Source organism: Galeopterus variegatus, unplaced genomic scaffold (genome assembly GCF_000696425.1).
Source record: "Galeopterus variegatus unplaced genomic scaffold, G_variegatus-3.0.2 Scaffold3996, whole genome shotgun sequence".
Classification (NCBI taxonomy): domain Eukaryota; kingdom Metazoa; phylum Chordata; class Mammalia; order Dermoptera; family Cynocephalidae; genus Galeopterus; species Galeopterus variegatus.
The window spans coordinates 127,528-144,332 of NW_007730107.1; the positions used below are offsets into that span (position 1 = coordinate 127,528).

Here is a 16,805-nt window from a genome sequence, read left to right on the forward strand (position 1 = left end):
AAAAAAGGAAAAAAAAAAAAAAAAAAAAAAGACCAAAACAATATAAATCCAAATCTAGATGAAGATAAACAAATGAGAAAAATACTACTAATTGGTAAATCTTGGTGACAGTTATATATAGTACTATTTTTTCCATTTTTCTGCAAGTTTGAAGGTTTTTGAGTAAAACGTTAAGGGGAAATTTTTCTGTGAAGAAAATTTTGGCCAGCCTGATTTTTCAGTTGTGTATGTCATTTTATTTTTCTGCTTCAAAGCTTGCATAAATCTCTTTTTGTTCCTGAAGTTCATTACATCAATTAAATTGTGTCTGTGTTCAGAATCTTACATTAAAATTTCCCAGAACATAGCATTTTTCCCAGATGGTGCACAATTGTGGTGCAGCTGTGTATTTATTTACCTATTGGTTTTCTCGAAGTGAGAATTATTAGAGATCTGGAATGGACAAATTGAGATACAAATTAAGAGTGACGAAGTGAGAGTCATTCAAAACTCTGTGAAAAGACGGGATGTCTGGGGGTGCAGCTGGGAGGCAGCACCATGATGTCACAGACAAACACAAGCATCAAGTCAGGGAAACTAGGGTTCAAATCCTCATTTTACCATTTACTAGATGTGGAACATTAGTCTGGTCATTGAATCTCTCTGAGCCTTACTTTCTCCATCTGTAACATGGGACTACAAGACTGGTACAAGGATTAGAGACAGGGAATATGGACACCTAGTCCATAAGTGACACTCAATAAGTGAGTAATTAGTACCTGTTCTTAGTACAGTAGGGTGTAGGTTACTGCAACCTTACAAGTGCTTTCAGAAATTGGTGGGAGGAAGCCACATATATGCCCTCAAGCAGGGACACCATGCAAAGATACTATGCTAAGCAGCTAAGCAAGAATAGAGCCAGCTGATCATGCCAAGGCTTCTCCCTTCCCCCTGCATTATTAGAGTAGAAAGAACAGGAGAAAAACATAAACTTTTGCTGCCGCATTGCCCTTTCACACTTGGGTGCACGTCCTTATTCTAGAAGAATATACGCCAGCAACATTTGCTCATTCATTTAAGGCAGTTTTTCCTGCACCCTGTTAAGTATTTGTTCCTATAGGGGGTTTAATTTATTCATTTTACTGTTCTAGTCTTATATTAAAATTGCATTATGTTGCAATTTCTAGAAAACAGAAGCTAAATTCTCTGCCTCATTGATATAAGTCCATTTAAAAAAGTTTCCTGCAGTCACTGAGGTAACTGCCTCTCTTCTCTTCAGCTGTGTCTGATTGTGTAAGAATGGACCCTACAGTAGCAGACTTCATGCAAACATTAGAACACTATAATTCCTTTGAAGAAATTAATTTCCCTCAATATTAAGTAGACTGTCTGCAACAATGCATTTGATAAATGTTTCTTTTTATTTATTTATTTATAAAATATTTTTGTATACAAACCTGAACACAGCATTGATTTAATGGTGTTAAGGATATATTTATGATAGTAAGAGGAAACTATAAAGAAAGTACTGGCTTTTTGAAAACAACAGATATATCTGTGACATCTCAATAGGTGGGAAGATATTTTAAACACAATAAAAAATATAACCATACAGGAAGAGTCCGATCAATTTCACTACAGTACAATAAAGAATATTTGTTCTGCAGCACCTCATTAAAGAAAGTTAAAAGACAAGTAACAAATAAAGAGATCTTTTGTGCCACAATTAACAGACAAAGGATAAGTAACCAAAATACATAAAAAATTCCTATCAATCAATAAGATAAAGACAACTGAAGTTTTAAAAAATGGGCAAATGATATGAACAGATATTTCAGTTCAAAATAATTTTTACTTTCTCTTGAGACTTTCTCATTGACCCCTGTGCTATTTGGGAGTGTGTTGTTTAATCTCTAAGTATTTTGAAATTTTCAAGCTATCTTTCTGTTATTGAATTCTAGTTTAATTTTATTGTGGTCTGACAGAATACTTTGTGTAATTCCTATTCTATTAAATTTGTGAGATGTGTTTTATGGCCTAGAATGTAGTATACATCAGTGAATGTTCTGTATGAGCTTGAGAGGAATGTGTATTATGCTGTTGTTGGATGAAGTATTCTATAAACATCAATTAGCAACAGTTGATTCTGGTGCTATTCATCTCAACTATGTCCTTACTGATTTTCTGTCTGCTAGATCTGTCAGTTACTGATGGAGGGGTGTTGAAGTCTCCAACTATAATAGTGGAATCCTCTATTTCTCCTTGTTTTTCTATCAGTTTTTGCCTCATGTATTATGACTCTCTGTTGTTAGGTGCATGCACATTAAAGATTGTCTGTCTTCTTGGAGAACTGACCCTTTTATCATTATGTAATGTTCCTCTTTATCCCTTAATAATTTTCCTTCCTCTTAAATCTGTTTTGCCTCTCAAATCTATCCCAGCTTTGTTTTGATTAGGGTTAGCATGGTATATCTTTCTCCATACCTTTACTTTTAATCGATCTATGTCCTTATATTTATTTATTTATTTTTGTCTTTTTTGTCTTTTTCCGTGTCCGGCAACGGATCGCAACCCTCAGTGTTGCCCCCGTACCGGACCGGGGACCGGCAACGGGATTGCAACCCTCGGTGTTGCTCCCGCGCCTCGCTCAGCCAGTGAGTGGGAACCGGTCTGTATGTGGGATCCGAACCCTCGGGCGGGAGCGCCGCCGCGCTTCCCAAGCGGCGCACTATCCAGTGCGCCACCGGGCCGGCCCTATGTCCTTATATTTAAAGTGGGCTTGTTGCAGATAACATATATGGTTTTTTAATTCACTCTAACAGTGTCTGTCTTTCAATTGGTATATTTAGACCACTGACATTTAAAGTGAGTATTAATATAGTTGGATTAATATCTACTAAACTAAATCCAAAGCTAGCAGAAGGAAGGACATCATGAAGATTAGACTGGAAATAAAAGAAATAGAGAATGGAAAAATAATAGAGAAGATCAATAAAAACAAGAGTTGTTTCTTAGAAAAGATCAAGAGAATTGACAAACTTTTAGCTAAAGTAACAGAAAGAGGAGGAGGAGGAGAGAGAGAGAAGATGCAAATAACTAAAATCAGAAATAAAAGTGAGGACCTTACCTGCAATCTTACAGTGACATAGTTTTGTAATGGAATTTTATGAACAATTGCATACCAATGAATTAGATAGCCTAGGTGAAATGAACAAATTTCTAGAAATACAAAAATTACCAAAGCTGACTCAAGAAGAAATAGAAAATTTCTGAGGCCTATAACGACTAAAGAGATTGAATGAGTAACCAAAAATTTCCCAGATGCTTGGGAGAAGGAGGAAAGGGGAGTTATTGCTTAATGGATACAGAGTTTCAGTTTAGGAAAATAAAAAAGTTCTGGAGGTGGATCGTAGTGATGGTTGCAGAACAATGTTAATGTACTCAGTGCCACTGAATGGTACTTAAAAATGGTGAAAATGGTAAATTTTATGTTGTGCATATTTTACTACCAGCACAACAAAAAATACATTTCCCAACTTGAAAATTAAAAAAAAAATCTCCCAACAAAGAAAAGCTCAGGACCATATGGTTTCACTGGTGAATTTTACCAAACTTTAAGGAAGAATTAACACAAATTCTTCTCAAATTCTTCTGAAAAGTAGAAAAGAGGGAACATTTTCTAACTCATGTTATGAGGCCAGCAGTCCTAATACAAAAGCAGACAAAAACATCACCAGAAAAGAAAACTACATACCAATATTGCTTATAAATATAGATAATATCCTCAAAAATGCTAGCAAGCTGAATCTAATGGCATGTTAAAAGGATAATACACCATTATACTTCATGCCTGTTATGGACTGAATGTTTATGTCCTCCAAAATTCATAAATTGAAATTCTAATCCCGCAATAGTGAAAGACTAGATGCTTTTCCCCTAACATCAGGAACATGACAAGAATGGTTTCTCTCACTTCAGCTATTCAACATTTTACTGGAGTTCTAGCCATAGAATTAGCCAAGAAAAAGAAAGAAAAGGCATCCAGATTGGAAAAGAAGTTAACTATTTCTAGTATTAGAAGACATGATCCTATCTATGGAAAAATCAAAAGAATCCACAAAAGCAAATACTTGAGCTACTAAACAAATTCAGCAAGGTTGCAAAGTGCAAGGTACAAGACAACTTTTTAACTGGGTGAGGTTCATCTATTTAAAAATCTGTAGCTAACATCACACTTAAGAGTGAAAGACTGAATACTTTCTCCTTAAGAGTGCCAACAATTTAAGGATGTCTGCTGTTGTGAAAAGCAGTCATGCACAGCTTCTCAATCCATGCATGGGTGCATAAGAATGACCTTGGGTCTGGAACACTTCTTTACAAAGAGAGCCCTTACAGACTATGCTGGCAATATCTCTTTGTTTGGGAATATCTTTCCCTGTTCCAGGGTTGATGTGTACTTTTTCATTATGCCTAAGTATATGTATCATGTGGTACCTGGTCAACCCCACTGCTATGGCTTTTTCTTGCAGGGGGAAATGGTGTCCTTTACCTGCATCACAAGGGGGGTATGTACAGACCAGCTCTCTGTGTTGGTTGTGGGTCTAGCCCTGCTGACCATAGGGAACTGATATTCACTATTGAAGCTGATCTTGTTCTGTCTCTTCTTTATGTGAATAAAGCCTTGTTCCGTCCAGTGCCAGTATGAACCATGTCTCTGGCAACCATGACACCTGCAAACCATGCAGTGGGTTGACATCCTGGGGCTGCTGCTCCTGGTGGTAGGCAACAGGTTTCAGTTGTTCAACATCTGTTCTCACGACTTCTATTCAACATTATGCTCATAGCCTAGCCAGTGAAATAAGGCAGAAAAAGAAGTAAAAGCCATACCTATTGGAAAGAAAGAAATAAAACTGCCCCTATTCTCAAATAAGATGATGTTCTATGTAGAAAATCTTAAGAAATCTTAAAAAAAACAAACCAAAAAACTCCTAGAATGTATAAGTAGTTTAATAATGTCTCAGAAAAAAGGGTCAACACAGAAAATTAATCGTATGTTTATATGGACATCATATCAACTTGGAGCCAAAAATTTTAAAATCATGCTGTCTTAGTTCGTTTTGTGTCACTTAGAATACATGAAAGTGGGTAATTTGTAAAGAAAAGAGGTTTATTTCTTACAGTTTTGGAGGCTGGAAAGTCCACGGTTGAGGAAGCACATCTGGTAGAGTCCATCGTCTTGGTGGGGACTCTCTTCGAAGTCCCTAGGCAGCCCAGTTCATCACATGGCAAGAGGATAAGTACACGCTCATGTGGTAGCTCAGGTCTCTCTTCCTCTTCTTACAAAGCCACCAGTTCCACTTCCATGATAGCCCATTAATCCATTAACCTTTAATGGATTCATTCATGAGGGCAGAACTCTCATGACACAATCACCTCTTAAAGGTCCCCCCACTCAAAACTGCCACATTGAGGATTAAGTTTCAACATGAATGTTGGAGGGAACATTTAAGCCACAGCAAATATCATTTATAATAACTACAGAAAAAGAAATATAAAGACATAAATTTTACAAAATATGTTCTATATCTACGTTTTTTTTTTCTTAGCAGCATAAGGACAAACTTTATTAAGCCCCGCAACCCTAGTTCTCTTTCTCCTGCACAGTCTTGCTTCACCGGTCTGGCCCGCAGCAATGAGACCCACTATGCAGCCAGCAGGGGCATCTCTGCAGATGGTGGAGGGTTTACCGATGTGCTGGTGGTTGCCTCCTCTAAAAGGATGCTCCTTGGGGCTCATGGCCACACCCTTCACGCATGGCCAGTAGTTTCTCTTTGCCTTACACTGGTGGTAGGCTTGGCCAGCGTTCAGGATGGGTTTGTCAATTCGGCCACCTCCAGCCATCACACTGACCACAGCTCTGTTGTCAGAGATGACCTCCCTGGAGCTGGAGGCAGCTTTGTGTGGGTCTTCTTGGTCTCTGGGTTCTGTGAGATGACGGTGTTGTAGTTCCTGGAGGCCCGGACCAGCTTGCTGTGGTCCCCAGACTTCTCCAGGCAGCACAAAATCGTGCCCTCAGACATGTGCCTACAGGGAGGACATTGCCAATGTTGAGCTGGGCCTTCTTGCCACAGTACACGAACTGGCCTGTGTGTGTGCCCTCGGCGGCGATGAACAGCTGGGTCCACTTCTTAAACCAGTACAGATCCTGGAAGAGCACCTTGGTCAGGGGTGCAGCACGGCCCCTTCACGATGCCCTTGATGTAGCCATGCAGCTCGGCTGCAAGTCCGTGGTGGAAAGGCGCAGCGCGCTTGCAGTGCTTCATGCGCAGGTGGAACAAGAAGCCAGCACCCTCCCTCTGCCCAGGTATCACGTGGCCCATGGGGGTGGTCTGCTCACCAACGGGGCCCAAAGCGTTCTGTATCTATATGCTGAAATTTACAAAATGCTAATGAGAGAAGTCAAACAAGATCTAAATAAATGGAGTGATATATTATGTACATGGATTGGATGATTCAGTTTATTTAAGATATTAGTGATCCCCAAGTTGAGCTACAGATTCAACACCATTCCAAACTATCAGAAAAAATCTTTTGTGTATATATATATATACACAAATTGATTTTAATATTTATATAAAAACGGAGAAACTAGAATAGTCCAACTAATTTCAAAAGGAGGAAGAAGAAATTTGGTGGATTCATGTGACTTGATTTTAAAACATAAAACTATAGTAATCGAGACAATATGGTATTAGTGAAGGGATAGAAATAGATCGATGGAACAGAAAAGATAGTCCAGAAATAGATCTATTCACATGTGGCCAATTGATTTTTTGCAAAGATACAAAGGCCATTCAATGGAAAAAGGATAGTATTTTTCAACAAATGATGCTGGAACAATTGGACATCCACTTGCAAAAAAGTGAACTTGTACTCAAACCTCACACCTTATAAAAAAACTGACTCAAAATGGATCATACATATAAATTTAAAACATGAATCTATAAAGCTTATAGATGAAAACACAGGAGAAAAATCTTCATAACCTGGAGTTAAGCAAAGAGTTCTTAGATAGGACACCAAAAGTACAACCCATTGAAGAAAAAATTGATAAATTGGACTTTATCAAAATTCAAAACTTTTGCCCCATGAATGACATATTAAAAGAATAAAAAGACAAGCTAAAGTCTGGGAGAATATCCAACAAAAACATTTATTTAGAATATATAGAGAATGCTCAAAACTCAACAGAAAGAAAACTAAACAACCCAATTTTTTTCCCTTCCCCCTCTCTCTTCCCCCCTCCCTTCCAACAATGTCCTTTTTGTTTGCTTGTCGTATCAACTTCAAGGAATTGTAATTGTTATGTCTAAACTAAACAACGCAATTTTTAAAATAGGCAATAGATTTGAACAGACATTTTACAATAAGCTCATGAAAACACGTTCAACATCATTAGCTCTAGAGTGTGATGATGAAGAGACAACACAAACAAATTGTTTTGGGTAATGAAACTCTTCTGGTTCCTGAAGTGATAGTATTTCCACAAATCTGCACATGTGTTAAAATCAAAGAACTGTAATCACATAAAAAGTCAATTTTGCTGTATTTTAACTTAAAAATAGAATTTTAAAATTTAATTCAAAAAAATAAGGAAACCTCCTATGTCTGAAGACCAAAGTGGCATATGTTTTGTTTCTTTAACCATTTCTCTGTGAGTCTCTAGATGTGTTTTACACATATTGTATTAAAAAATGACAGTTTTCTATATCAGTTTTACATGGATTGGTACCTGTTGCTATGCCTGAAACAGATTTAGTATTCATGGTGAGCACTATGAATGGTGAGCTTATTCTTTCACCCCCAGTGCCAACAAATTTCTGAAGATAGCCATTGTACATTTAAAAATGGGGGATTGAGGGCCGGCCTGGTGGCGCACTGCCACAGTGCGCCGCTTGGGAGCACGGTGGCGCTCCCGCCGAGGGTTCGGATCCCACATACAGACCGGCCGCTCACTGGCTGAGTGAGGTACGGGCGCAACACCGAGGGTTGCGATCCCGTTGCCGGTCCCGGTCCGGTACGGGCGCGACACTGAGGGTTGCGATCCATTGCCGGTCATGAAAAAAGACAAAAAAAAAAATGGGGGATTGAGGACTGGAATTAGGGTTGGCTTGGAGGTGGGATTAGGGTTGGGTTTGGATGAAACTCATAGTAATTTGTATTCCTTAACTCTCATTGGTGAGGAAAAAACTAAAGACTTTTATTCTATTGGCCAGAGGTGAGTGATCCACATCATTAAAGAAGGAAGATAATGTTCTGTGTTGTTACTTTGTAGTAACTCAAGAGCCTTAAGCAAATTTATCTTCATTGTCCTAGAAGCTATCCTATTGAAATAATCAGAATTCTAGTCAAAGCATTTAGCACAGACATTTGTTGCAGTGTTATTTGTAATAGAAAAAACTAATTAAAAATTAGATTTCAAGAGCATGCCCGGGGTCCTGAGGCAGGAGCTGAGAGCTAGCCCCCTCCTCTTGTATGCAGGCAAGAAACAGAGCACAACTGACGTCCTAAGGCAGGAGCCGAGGGCAGCATCCCTGAAAGCACACTGAAAATACCACTTCCACATGGATGGTCCACCACAGCCACCACCACAGCCATAGCTGCCACAAAAGTGGCAGACACCACAGCAATAGCCACAGCTACCATGTAGGTGGCCCACCAGACACTCAACTACATTGACACAAGGAGAGTCACCAGCAGAGACTGGAAAAAGAAGAGGATGTCTCTCTCCTCAAAGCCCACTCCAGAGTCATAGAAAAAGCAACTACCCTACCAGATGACCAGATGTCAACATAGAGATGCTAGAAATATGTAAACACAAGAAAATATGACTCCACCAAAAGAACACAGTAATTCTCAAATACCAGACCCTATAGAGCAGAAAACCCTTGAAATGACCGAAAAAGAATTCCAAGCAACAATCTTAAGGAAACTCACTGAGATAGGAGAAGACTCAATTAGACAACACAATGAAATAAGACAAAAGATCCAGGATATGAAGGAGGAAATTTACAAAGAAATTAATATCTTAGAAAAGAATATAGCATTTTAATATAGGTGTTTACAAGTATAAATTTTCCTCTGATCCCTACATCCTATAAATTTTGCTATGTTGCACTTTGATTTTTATCTCAACGTACTCACTAATTTCTCTGTGATTTTTTTTTTTACCCATTGTTTATTTAGGAGAGTGTTGTATAATTTTCACACATTTTTGAATTTTCTAAATTTCTTTCTGTTATTGTGGTCAGAGAACATATTTTCTATGATCTTAGTCTTTTAAATGAGACTTTGTTAAGACTTGTTTTGTGGTCAAAAATAAAAAATAAATAATTTTTAGAAAATTAGATTGCATTTAAAATAGAGGAAAAGGGGTGATTTTCAACTGGTTTTAATAACCTGGAAAAATTTTTAAATGAAAATATGAATGAGAAAGCAGAATATATTATTTTGCATATAGTAATGTCTCAAGGAAAAACACCCAAATGTTCATGAGAAACACAGAGGGACAGTTCTGCTCCAGGCATCATTCAAGGCTGGGCTCTCTGCGGTTGACAGGATGAGCTCTTGGCCAACATGGTGCTCATATGTTAACAGTGGAGACAGTAGAAACGGATGTGAAACAGTGTCAGGTGTTAAGAAGAATGAATGGGTAACGCGAGGGTGGCACAGGGGAGCAACACTAGATGGAGTGAGGAAGAGAGCATGACAACGGCTGGGGGAGTGTTATGAGGAGGTGGGAGGGACGGCATCCTGAGTAGGTAGTGTTGACAGAGGATGCTGGGAATGGTCCACACGTTACCATTTTATCTTGATGAAGGAATTGAAGCAGCTTCCCAAACAGTCTCCGTCTTGGGTTGAGTCTCATGATCTCAGTGTTCTCTTGTTCTTAAGAGAAGGATAGAATGTGGCTAGGGCTAGAACAAACTGATTAGTGTGTAATTTGCTAACTGTGAACGAAGTTATAAATAGTTTAAATAGCTGAAGCATGAAGAATTTTTGCTTGAAACTGCACATTTTTAACTTTCTGATGTGACTTATAACCAATGATTGTAACGTCTGTATTTGGCCCACCAATGAGAACGGAATAACTCCACTCTAAGGTGGTCTCTGAGCCTCTGTAACCTTCCCTGTAAAGTCTTTGTTGCTTGTAACAAACTCCCAGAGCACTTCTCAACTATGCTGGCTGGTATTTCCCACGTCGATCCTCACATATGGCTCCCAATAAACTTTATAAAATTATTTTGCCTCAACAGCCTGAATTTCAGTCCTCAGTCTTCAGGAGCAGCACCAGGACCTATTGTTTCTGATGGGTATGAGTTTTTGTTTTATTTTTATTCTTTTCTGTGTTGTTAAAATTTTCAGTTAAAAACGTGTGCTACTTTTATAATCCAAAAAAGAGAGTATTCAAAAAAGTGAAGTTGAGCTTGATAAAGTTTTAGAGCACGTGGACTTCCTGTCTGTGTCTACGTAGCCCTGACTTTGCTTTTTGTTTTGCTGGTGTCCTCAAGAAGAATGGCATTGCCCTGCCATCTTGTGGCCATGTGATGAGTGAGACTTTCAGCCAGCATTACAATAAAGGAAAAATCCGTTTTATCAGGATTGAAGAAGACAACAAACATAAGTCTTCTAGGAAAACTTTGATTTAGTTGACGCTTTATTGATACCCAGCACAGATAAGGTATTCTGTTTTGTGGCAATATCTCATCCTTTTGACATCTTCGAGGAACATAGCTTCTCCACTCAAAGCTTAACACTTAATGAATTACAGAATGATTAAGTGAATATTCTCACACATTTCTTAAACAGGATGTATTGAACACAAAACTATTCCTTTATAGCTGATGGTCTTTTAAAAAAAAAAAAATTCTTGATGCGTAGAGAAGTTCAATCCATCACCAGGAAGGGCTCAGGCTTAGTCATAGCGGCAAATCAGGAATACATTTGAATCTAGGGGATGGAATGATATTTTTTTACTGTTACCCCCTGTATTGGTTTGCCACAAAAAATGCCAAACGAGAGGCTTAAACAACAGAAAGTTATTGTCTCACAGTTCCGGAGGCTAGAAGTCTGAAACCAAGGCATCAGTAGGATTGGGCTTTTCTGAGGGCTGTGAAGAATGGATCTGTTTCAGGCCTCTCCCCCGGGCTTATAGATGGCCATCTTCTCCCTGTGTCTCTTCACATCATCTTCTCTCTATGCCCAGCTTTAAAATTAATGCATGTCCTGCTGAGTTTCAGACTTGTCTGGGACCTGTTACCTCTTTCTTTTGGCCTATATCTCCCTTTTGGAATGGGAATATGTACCCTATGTTTGTCCCACCATTGTATCTTGGAAGTAGATAACTTGTTTTGAATTTCATAGATAGGACTTTGAACTTTGGACTTTTTGAAATTTGGACACTGTGTCCAAATTTTCTCTTTTTTATAAAGACAATAACCATATTGGATTAGGTCTCACCGAATGACTTCATTTTCACTTAGTTACCTCGGTAGAGACCCTATCTACAAATAAGGTCACATTCTGAGGTATTGGAGGTTAGGACTACAAAACATTAATGGGGCAGGGTACACTTCAACTCCTAATGCCCCTAACGTAATGTCACATTTCAGTAGGAGCCCATGACGCTCAGGTAGGTACCTGCAAATCCCCATCACCATCTTTCCTCACATCTTCTCTTTCTTCTGCCTCAATGGTTTTTAACCCTAATACATTTTAGAATTTTTTAAAATCAGAGGGGTTAATTTTTTTTTTTATCCTGGACCCCACTCCTACACCAATTAAATCAGAAAAAAAATTTCAGGGAAACACTAACCAAGGAAGAAGGATCAAGGAAGCCTTTCAATAGGAGGGGATTCATTAGCTCAATTTTAAAATCTGAGTGGAAATTATTGAGATAGAAAATAAAGAGGGATGTAGACAGAAGAACATCATGAACGAAGACTTAGAGGTGTTAAACAAAATGGATAGGCTTGTGTGAGTCTTTGCTTCTGGGAGTGTAAATCTACTGTGTCTGGGTTTGTCCTCTCTGCTATAACAATATGTAATGTCGTGAGAGATTTCTGTTGTAATTTGACCATTCACTAGATTATCTGGGAAATTTATTTGGAGGTTCTAATGATGTATGATAAATCTTTGATGTGAATATTTAAAACCTTACAGTTTATCATAAGCATCTTTGAAATACATGAGTTATTAATTTGGCCTTATATAAGATTTACACAAGATTTATAAATATAATTGTTATACAGAATGTGTACTTCAGTATGCTTGCTTGTATCCACATAGACAGGGATTTTCCAAAACATGAAGTTTACCTCATTATACAGGCTTGGACATTATAGTGGCAGTTAATAAAATGAAATTCTAACTGTGTTTTCCTTTTTATTGCTAAACTGTCATTAAGGAAAAGAACTTTCAGGAGGTAAGCAAGAAAAATACCTTGGTTCCTGGAGTCTAGAACATATTCAGCAAAACGAAAACATTGATATAAATGATATAGAAATGGTCCTTTCTGGCATTTCTGTGATGTGTTATTAGAGATTTGATTGGCAGCTGCTTCCACAATTAATTGATTCTGAAAAATTTGGCGAGTCTTACTTTTCTCTACCTCAAAAATTGGAACACTGCCCACTTTGTAAATATCAGTATCACAATATCCTTTAAAGTGTTTTAAATGCTTTGGGAGAAATCTCTATCAAATAAAAGACATAGTTATGTAACTTATTATAGTACTTATAGTATTGATTCCTGTTCTGAGAAACAGCTTATCAAATTCACAAAGTATTCAGTATGTGAATGACATAGTGTAAGTGCTGGCTCTCTTCCACCTGCCACTCGAGATCCACTCTCTGTGGTTTTTATCCAGCCTCTGGACAGCTAGGAAGTGGTGGAGGGAGGGGTGAGGGCCCTAAACGCCCTGACTTATATGGAATGCTTCAAGGGTTTCCTTTGCCTTCTGGCTTCAGGTTGGGATCCAGCCAGTGGGAATGGGGTTATCAGCAAAAGACCTATAGGTGGGAGGAGAATGGAGGTGGGTATGTATCCTCCCAACTGGTGTGCTCTGAAGCTATACCAAAGGCCACAGTTCCTGTCAGGTGACCCTTCCATGGAGCTGCCCCTCCTCCATTCACATGGCGTTTACTCTTTGTGCTTAGAGGTAATAGCTGCTCCCTGAGGCTGTAAGCCCTGGGGAATTGCATCATCACTAGTTACATTTCATAAACTCTGCCCACACATTTTAAGTAGCGCTTTTTATTAAATTCTCCTCCAGTGATCCAATTTGAGTTTTCCATCTGTTTCTTGCCAAGACCTTGAATGATACAGCATGTTTACTCTTTTTCTTTGTGTGAATTAAGCATGTGGTAAAAGGTGCTAAAACACATCTCTGATTATAAAAAACTAGAGAAAGTTTGTATCATAAAGCTGCTATATTAATATATGTCTTGTTCCTTTTCTTTAAGTAGAAACCAATGCTCCAATTTCCAGTCAGTACTTAGTCTCTCTTGAGGTCAGCTCACCCACAGCCTGACTGGGTTAAAGGGGTTGTTCATACATTGTTATTGTTGGGTTGGGCATTTTATACCTCCATATGCAGCAACCATTCTTTAGAATATGTGAACTAGAGGAGAGTTCCAGTCAAGATGGTGGAATAGACGGTCCCCAGTGTCACTCTCTCCCACAAATCAACCAATTTACAACTATAAAAATGTAACATCAGACAAGCTGGGGCTTCTGGAGCTCAGGGTAAGAGGAAGACAGACCTATGGAGTTCATGAAGGTGGGAGAAACCACAATGAGAGAAAGAAAAACTGCTCTGAGTGTTTTGGGCAGTGACTGCTTTAATGCTGGAACTGCTGAATACATGGAGCAGAAGCTGGCAGAAGCCACAGCTGTGCCTTTCAGATGGAGTTATTTGGAGGCAGCAGGGGAGAAGAGGGCCTTGGTAGTCCCCAGGACAGCAAGACCACTAATAGGGTTCCTGTGGACCCATGCAGGAGCAAGGAGCCAGAACAGCTGAAAAAGGGGAGCCATTCAGAGGCCAGTGAGTCATCGCAAGGGAGCACTGCAGGGCCCGTCCCATGGGAAGTATTTGGAGCATGGGCAGTGGGGGAGACAGGCCCACCAGGAAAACACTGGGACACAGCAAGGACAGCCAATGTGCCCCCAAATCAGTGCTGGACCACTCAGAGGAGACTGGTTGGGAATGCAGAATTGCATGGGGTGCAGTTTGATGAAAAAACTCAGGCCCAGATCAGAGTTTCTACACAACCCAGGTGCTCTGAGTATCTGGAGAGCTGGAAATACCTATAAGGTCAACCATTAAACCCTGAACTACACAAAAAGCTTTCCCTAGGGAAAAAGCAGCAAAGCAGCAATTTAGCTCAACCACACAGCTCAAGTACTGATTCCCACAGAAAGGTCCCCCAAGTTAGAAGTCAGCAAAGGACAAAAAATTACTTCTGGCCCAGGCACACCACCAATGCCTTGGGGCCCAGCAGGGGACATGAGGCATGGAGCCACAGGGACAGGACTACCATCCACAACCACTCACACTGCCAGCACCTTGGGGCCCCACCCAGGAACCCAAGGATTGGTGCTGGGGACTGGACCCCACTCTCACATCCAGGCACACCACCAATGCCTCGGGCCTGACCAGGTGCCCGGGGTTAGCAGCCGGGGACCAGACCCCCTTTCCACAACCAGGCACACCATGACAGTGCCTCAGGACCCTGCCCAGACACCCCTCCCACAACCATGCACCCCATGCCAGTGACTTGAGGCCTGCCTGGGGACCTGGGGCATGGAGAAGGGGACTGGATCCCCCTCCCAAAACCAGGCACACCATGCCAGCACCTCGAGACCCACGCAGGGACCCAGTGAAAGAAAGGCAGCGAGACCCGGTCTGACGGTTCACCAGAGAAGTTCTGTTTATTTAAAGACTGCGCGTCTATTTATAGAGAGCCGTGTTCAGGGACTGGGTAGGAAGTGGACTGGGCAGTAGATGATTGGACGGGATTGGACAGGGGTGTGTGTGTGTGTCCCGATTTGTGACAGGTTGGATTCTGGCACCGGCGGGATCTTTTGGCGCCAGTGGGTGTCCCGACCTGTGGGATATTCAACGCAGACCCTGGAGGGGGGAGTGGGAATTGGATAGGACAAGAGACGCGAGAAATGGAGACCAGACAGTATTCTGATCAAGTCTCATTTATTAGCCAGAAGGTCACAGTTTATATAGACAGCAGGAGGGAATCAGCAGATAAAGAAATGAGCAGCAGATGGTTTACTGAGAAAACCACGGGGCAGGTTGTTCTGGTAAATGGAAAATTCCCGTTATCTATGGCAAGTTGCAAAGTTACCTACACCCATAGTGCACAGGAGGGGGAGGGATGGAAGATAACAGCAAACAAGGCTCTGAGGCCTCGAGGCAATAGCTGGGCAGGCTCTTGGCTCCAGACAGGCAGGCAGCCGGGCTCTAATGGCTCCGGACAGGTGGGATCGCTTATAGCAGAGAAGAACCCGGAAGGGTGCCATATTGCTAGGGAGTGTCTCCTGTCGGGTGCCCATGGGATCCCCACGCCCAGGGCATGGATCTGGGGATCAGACACTCTCCACAACCAGGCACACCTCCAGCACCAAAGAGCATGCCAAAAACTTCTCCATGTGGGTGGCCTACCACAACCACCACGATAACAATGGCTGTTGCAAAGGCAGCTAGATGCCTCAATCACCACACAGATGGTCCTCCAGCCACTGGAGTACATTGACCAAGGAGAGTCACCAACAGAGATAAAGAAAGGAGGAGGATGTCTCTCTCCACAGAGCCCATTCCAGAGTGATGGAAGAGGCATCTGCTCTGTGACAACATTGGGGGAACTGATCATGCCTCTCAGCATTGGAGAGATCATTTGGACAGGAAATCAACAGAGTAACCATTATTCTTTCAGAGGGAGAGAAGAAATTTAGGGTGATTAGAGGGTGGAGGTAAAGAGAGATGGGGAGAGATTGGACAAGGGGCATAAAGAAAAATTATGATTTGTAACAATATATATGCTAGTAATATTGATTTGATCAACATATCTCAATGTTGAACCCCCAAAATATGTATAATCAATTTTGATTTAATAAATAAAATAAATTATAAAAGGAAATAAATAAATAAAAACACATTAGCTACCAATAATAAATAAATAAATAAATAAAATCTATTGAGATGATCCATGGCATAACATATGATCTATCCTGACAAATGTTCCATGTGCATTTGAGAAGAATGTGTATGCTGTTGTTGGGTAGAGTCTGTTAGATCTAGTTGTTTTATTGTATTGTTTAAGTTCTATATTTTCTTACTTTTCTTCTGTCTGGTTTTGTTTTTTTTCCCCTTTTTGTCTTTTTTCGTGTCCGGCAACGGATCGCAACCCTCAGTGTCGCGCCTGTACCGGACCGGGACCGGCAACGGGATTGCAACCCTCGGTGTTGCTCCCACACCTCGCTCAGCCAGTGAGCGGGAACTGGTCTGTATGTGGGATCCGAAACCTCGGCGGGAGTGCCACCGCGCTCCCAAGCGGCGCACTGTAGCAGTGCACCACCGGGCCAGCCCCTTCTGTCTGGTTTTATCCATTATTAAGAGTGGGGTATTGAAGTCTTCAACTATTACTGTAGAACTGTCTCTTACTCCCTTCAATTCTGTCAGTTTTTGTTTCGTATATTTTGATGGTCTGTTATTAGGTGTATAAATGTTTACAATTATTATATCTTCTTGCATT

The 16,805-nt window shown here is 40.5% G+C and overlaps 1 protein-coding gene and 1 pseudogene across 4 annotated transcripts in view; one reads left to right on the forward strand and one right to left on the reverse strand.

Moving 5' to 3' along the window:
- The window catches only part of SKA1 (spindle and kinetochore associated complex subunit 1), a 104,614-nt gene that overhangs the window by 47,790 nt on the left and 40,019 nt on the right, over positions 1–16,805 (forward strand). The window lies entirely within an intron of this gene.
- On the reverse strand, positions 5,621–6,359 carry LOC103602062 (annotated as a pseudogene).